Genomic DNA, 6932 nt, shown 5'->3' with positions numbered 1-6932 from the left:
TCTTTACAAGGACCTAGAGTAGAAAATTCAATGTTAACGCGTGAACAAGACATGCCCTCAAAAAAAATTAAAATTAAAATAAATTAAAAAAATTAAAAATACTAAAAAAAAACAAAAACAAAATAAAATTTGGGTTGCCTCCCAACAAGCGCTTGGTTTAAAGTCTTCAGCCCGATTTGAAGCTGATTTTAGCCAATTCCTGTCACTTTATTGGAGGTTTTGTTCCTCTCTTTCACCCTCAAAACATACTCAAAAATCATCTTGGACTTAGTTTTCTTTTTCACCTTCTTCGCCACATTCGGATTTCGCCCACTTTTCAACTCTATTCCTACACCAAAATTATTCCCAGAAGAATCAAATAAATCAATGTGATTACAAGCACGTACTTAATCTTGGTAATTCGTGGTCTTATAAATATTAAAAGTGACCACTTCACCACCAACTCATAGAGTTAATTCACCCTCCTGCACATCAATTAAAGCTCTTCAAGTTGCCAAGAATGGTCACCCCAAAATTAGAGGGACATCTTGATCTTCTTCCATATCAAGCACTACAAAGTCAGCAGGAAAAATAAATTTATCTACTTTTACCAATACATGTTCCACAATTCCTTGAGGATATGTCAGAGAACGGTCTGCCAACTGCAGAGTAATCGTGGTTGGTTTCACCTCGCCAAGCTCCAAAGACCTGAAAATAGACAAAGGCATTAAATTAATACTTGCACCTAAATCACATAATGCCCTATTAACAGTCGAACCACCAATAATACAAGGAATAGTAAAACTCCCTGGATCTTTCAATTTCTGTGGTAGTTTCTTTTGTAGGATGGCGCTGCACTCCTCTGTCAACTTCACTGTTTCAAACTCTTCAAGCTTTCTCTTCCTCGCCATCACATCCTTCATGAATTTTGCATAATGCGGCATCTGTTCCAAAGCATCAGCGAATGGAATATTAATATGAATTTTCTTGAAGATATCAAGAAACTTAGAAAACTTCTCATCCAACGCGTTCTTCTTGAACCGCTGAGGATATGGCAGAACAGCTTTTGGCACAGGCGGTTTCTCAGGCACAACTGCAGACTTGCTGGAATTTTGGCTATCAGATTTTTCAGACTCTACCACAATCTCTTCAACTTCTTCATCATCCACTGCCTTCGGCTTATCTGTTCCAAGTTCCTTGCCACTTCTAAGAATAACAACCTTGTATTGCTCTCTAGGATTAACCTCAGTATTACTAGGAAACGGTGCTGTGCTGATTATTCAATGCATTCGCCAGTTGACCAATTTGTGTTTCAAGATTTTCATAGAAGCGCTCACATTGGTCAAGTGCGTCTCCATACTGTCAAGCCTATTTTCATTCCTCTTAAATCTTGTGGATGATTTTGCAATAAAATTACTCACCAAATCTTCCAACGATGCTTTACCCTCACCATTCTGAGTATTGAACCCCGGTGGAGGATTCAACACATTCTTATTGTTTGCATAGGAAAAATTCTCATGATTACGCAAACTAGGATGATACTGATTGGGTACAGGATTACCTCGATAATTGTTGTAATTCCTGTTGTTCACATATTGCGCTTTCTCCACACTCTCAAATACATCAGCAGAATTTACGGCAGTCGCCAGTGATGCTGTCTCAGTAGAACTTTGATTCCCTTTGGTCAGTGCAGCCAACTGTGTAGAAATAGTAGCCATCTGAGCAGTCAAAGCAGTGAATGCATCAACCTCATGAATTCCAGCAGGCTTTCTTATTGCAGATCTTTCACTCGGCCACTGATAACTATTAACAGTCATTTGCTCAAGCATCTCATAAGCCTGTTCAGGAAATTTAGAAAATATTGAACCTCTAGCTGCAGCATCCACAGAAATACGAGTTGGCCCATTCAAACCATTGTAGAATAATTCGATCTGTTCCCAATCTGGAAAATTATGGTTTGGACACTTCCTAAGCAACTCCTTGTACCGCTCCCAGGCTTCATACAATTGCTCAAAATCTTGCTGTTTGAATGTAGTGATCTCTATTTTCAACTGAGCCGACTTAGCAGGTGGGAAATACTTAGCCAGAAATTTGGAAGCCATATCATCCCATGTAGTGATACTCCCAAGAGGTAGTGATTGCAACCAACTACGAGCATTGTCCCTAAGAGAGAACGGGAACAATCGTAGTTTGATGGTGTCCTCAGTAACACCAAGTGTGGGGACTTCGGGTTGCTAATCTCATCTTAGTGCAATTAATGAACAATTAACATTCATTAAACATCAACTGAATAAATCAAGAGCCAAGTAAAATTTTTTTTTTTTTAAAAAAATTCAGTGTCTCGCTCGATCGGTGAAAAACACCCGATCGAGCGAGCACAATTGCTTAGCTCTCGGATAGAACACAATTTGGCCTCGCTCGATATGTCAACTTCTGTGGATCGAGCGAGCCAAAAACTCAAATCCTCTGTTTGCAATTTACAAGGCTCGCTCGATCCGTCAACTTCTGCGGATCGAGCGGCCTCCAAATTCCAGAAAATCAGCAGAAAAGTTTTTTGCTGTCAAGGCTTGCATCTTGGCACAATTCAACATCAATCAAAGATACTAACATGATATAACTTCTATAAACATACATATACTCATAAATCAAGTCTTGAGCATAATAAACTAGCTTTTACAACTTCAACTAGATCACAAACTACTCAAAACATAAGATTACACAACTTGTTTCAAAGTTCTTCCAACATATCATGTTAAGTGTTCTATCATGCTTGCCATACTTCTAAGTACATCTACAACCCGAGTCCTCACGTGCTAGACTCTCTCCCAGCTGTCAATGACGTCGAAGCTCCTTCCCCTTCTGTTGTCATGCACACATACAAAACAAGACAACAGCCGGATAAACTCCGGTGAAAAACGATTCTTAGTATAACCAACATATAGCAAGCGTTAAATAAATCGTATCGACTCTATTTAAACTTGACTCCACAAATAGAGTAAATTAACGCTTCGAATAAGAATTGATTCATATAACTTCGTGCCATCAAGATTCGTAAATGATCTTGACATGGATATCCATCTAACGAGTTCGTAAACGACTCGCAAATAAGGTTAACCGCAACCTTGGCATAGAATCGATTCAATATAGCATCATATCAACTCGAATATAAAGATCCACTACCTGAGATGGATTGACAACATCACAATCAAATCAAAAACATAAACAAGTATGTGGTTTTTGCGGGCCAACTCAAGATTAGTCGTTCTTGAGTTTCAAAGTCCCTACTTCGCGATGTCATCATTATACCTTCTTTTATCGAGGTTCTAAACTCTTCAAATCTGTAAGATATAATCAAAATACATATATCAAACACCATATCAATCTATCATTTCAGAAATGAGTCAAAACCATCAAGAATTCATCAATCAATCGCAGTTCAAACCTCAACTCTTTCTTCGTTAGTTCAAGTCGGCGTCTTGTGTCGTTTAGCCTTCAAACTCAACTGAAACGGAATAAGAAAAATACTATAACATTCAAAACATCTCAACAACAACTTCAACTCAAATATCGGCTATCAAAACAGTTCCAAAACTCGATCAAACGACGTAGCGATTCAAAATCGGTAACTGATGTAATCCCGACTTCGAAACTTGTAACTCAAATTCATATATCAGCATATATCTTATAAAACTCAGTCACATATCATCATATCAGCAGCTAAACGCATCTATATACATGCTAGAAGTTATAACCAATCCATTCAATCATCCAACTTCGATCCGGTAGCGCATATACAATCGATAGAATGTTAAGAACATAACAAACACATAAAATCTGATCTCTGCTCAATAAATGATTCTGAAACCCATATAAAACATCATAAAACTTATACGAGATCGAAGCCCTCGTCGTAAGGATTCCAGAACACTTTTCGGAATCGAAAACGGACGATCGAATCAAAAGATATAAGGTTTTGAAAATCACAATCGCAAAGGAAAAGAAGAAGCTCGGCTTCTCTGTTCTTACTTTCTGAATAAGGAATGAAAATTACACGTGACATGCTGAGTAATCCAATGCAAATCTGATAACTTTCAATCAAAATTGCACTTTAGTCCCTCAATTCTTCAATATTTGCAATTTGGTCCTCGGCCCTTATTTTAATTCAATTTCAATCCTAAATAATTTAAGAATATTATAATTTAAATCAAAACTCTAAATATTCCCAAATTAAATATACGCGGATTAAAATTAAATAAAGTCGGATTAATATTAATTAATCCCGGGCCTTACATTTCTCCCCCACTAAGACATGAGTTCGTCCTCGAATTCATAGACAGTATAGATATGCAGACTGCATGCTCATAAGAATAAAGAATAACTGAAAACTGAATAAGAACTCACATCAGTGGAATAGATAAGGAAATCGTTGCTTCATATCATCTTCGACTTCCCACGTTGCTTCTTCAACTCCGTGTCTACTCCATTGAATCTTCACCAATGGAATGGTCTTCGTTCGGAGTTGCTTTGTCTTCCTATCAAGAATCTGAATAGGTTGCTCGAAATAGCTAAGAGTGTCATCCAACTCAGCTTCATCAGATCGAATTACATGAGATTCATCAGATATATACTTCCTCAACATCGATACATGAAAGACATCATGTATTCCAGATAAAGACATAGGAAGAGCGAGTCGATAAGCAAGATTGCCTATATTCTCGAGAATCTCATACAGCCCAATATACCTCGGAGATAATTCTCGTTTTCCAAATCGAACGGTGCCTCTGAACGGTGAAATCTTTAGAAACACTCTATCTCCCTGATCAAATGATAACGGCCGTCGTCGTACATTTGCATATCTCTTCTGTCTATGATGTGCTATTCTCATTCTCTGCTGTATCAGTTTCACCTTCTCAGTCATCTGTCTGATCATATCTGGCCCTAACTCAGGTACTTCAAAAACATCATCCCAATACAAAGGCGATCGACACTTCTTTCCATATAATGCTTCAAATGGTGCCATCTCTATACTCGTCTGATAACTGTTGTTATAAGAAAATTCCACAAGTGGTATAGAATTTTACCATGTAATGCCAAAATCAAGTACTACAGCTCTGAGCATATCCTCAAGCGTCTGAATAGTTCGTTCATATTGACCGTCAGTTTAAGGATGGTAAGCAGTACTCAAATGTAAACGCGTACCTAGAGCTTCCTGTAGGCTATGCCAAAAGTGCGAAGTAAACCTCGGATCTCGGTCAGATACAATCGACTTTGGCACACCGTGTAGTCTTACCACTTCTCGAATATAGAGATCCGCCATTTGATCATGACGATAAGTCATTCGGTAAGGAATAAAGCACGCAGATTTCGTCAATCTGTCGATGATCACCCAAACAACATCGCATCCTCGAGATGATCGTGACAACTTCATTACAAAGTCCATGAAAATGTGGTCCCATTTCCATTCAGGAATCGATAAACTCTGTAATAAGCCACCTGGTTTCTTTCGTTCAGCCTTCACCTGTTGGCAATTTAAAAATTTAGATACAAATTCAGTCACATCAGACTTCATTTGTTTCCACCAGTACTGACTCTTCAAGTCGTTGTACATCTTTATGCCTCCAGGGTGAACACTATAGCGACTACAATGGGCTTCTTTCAAAATATTATGTCTCAAATATGCAATATTGGGAACAACTATTCGGTCATTCACATACAAGATATCATCGTCACTAACCTTGTACTCAGACTGATGTCCTGATCGAATCATTTCAATCGATTTCTGCACATTCTGATCGACTTTTTGTGCTTCTTTGATACGAATCAATAACTCTAGCTCAGCACTGATTGCATACACTCTCATCGGCCTTCTATCTGTCTCAAATACATACCCAGAACTACAAAAATCTTTAATCAAATTAGATACACCTATCGTAGACAAGGATAAAGCACATACCTTTCTACTTAGGGCATCTGCTGCTGCATTAGATTTTCCCGGATAATATTTGATTTCACAATAAAAATCCTTCAATAAATCAAGCCATCGTCGTTGTCTCATATTCAGTTTGGATTGTGAGAACAGATACTTCAGACTTTTGTGATTAGAAAAGATTTCAAACTTCTCGCCATATAAGTAATGTCTCCAGATCTTCAATGCAAAGACGATTGCAGCCAATTCAAGATCATGAATCGGATACCTGACTTCATGTGGTTTAATTTGTCGAGAAGCATAAGCGACAACATATCCTTTCTGCATTAAAATACATTCCAAGTCCTGGTGAGAAGCATCACAATAAACAACAAAATCACTAGTACCTGTAGGGATTATTAAAATCGGCGCTGTCGTCAATCTCTTCTTAAGTTCGATAAAACTTCTTTCACACGCCTCAGACCAAAGAAATGGTGCATTCTTCTGTGTAAGCTGTGTAATAGGCTTCGCTATCGAGGAAAAATCTCGAATGAATCGACGATAATAACCTGCCAAGCCCATAAAACTTCGAATTTCTGGCACAGATGTCGGTCTCTGCCAACTGATCACAGCTTCAACCTTACTCGGATCCACTGAAATGCCATCTCCTGAAATTACATGACCAAGAAAAACAACTCGCTGCAACCAAAACTCACATTTGGATAACTTGGCATATAATTTCTCTTCTCTTAATATTCTCAATATAGTTCGGAGATGATCAGCATGTTCACACAGATTCTTAGAGTATATCAAAATATCATCGATAAAGATAATCACAAAATCATCTAAATATCTTTGAAATACTCTATTCATCAATCCCATAAAAACTGCCGGTGCATTCGTTAGACCAAACGGCATGACTATGAATTCATAATAGCCATACCTGGTTCTAAATGCCGTCTTAGGAATATCCTCGTCTCTAACTCTCAACTGATGATATCCGAATCGGAGATCAATCTTCGAATATACCGACGAACCCTGCAATTGA

General features: G+C 38.0%; 1 non-coding gene across 1 annotated transcript; it reads left to right on the top strand.

Annotated features, from left to right (window-relative positions):
* Positions 1-1926: 1926 nt before the first annotated feature.
* On the top strand, positions 1927-2032 carry LOC140885695 (small nucleolar RNA R71). The gene has a single exon (XR_012151114.1). It is a non-coding gene; the product is annotated as a small nucleolar RNA R71 (small nucleolar RNA).
* The last annotated feature ends 4900 nt before the right edge of the window (positions 2033-6932 follow it).

This window comes from Henckelia pumila, chromosome 2, assembly GCF_033568475.1.
Source record: "Henckelia pumila isolate YLH828 chromosome 2, ASM3356847v2, whole genome shotgun sequence".
Classification (NCBI taxonomy): domain Eukaryota; kingdom Viridiplantae; phylum Streptophyta; class Magnoliopsida; order Lamiales; family Gesneriaceae; genus Henckelia; species Henckelia pumila.
The sequence above is the reverse complement of the archived record's forward strand: the minus strand, read 5'-3'. Positions and strand labels throughout refer to the sequence as shown.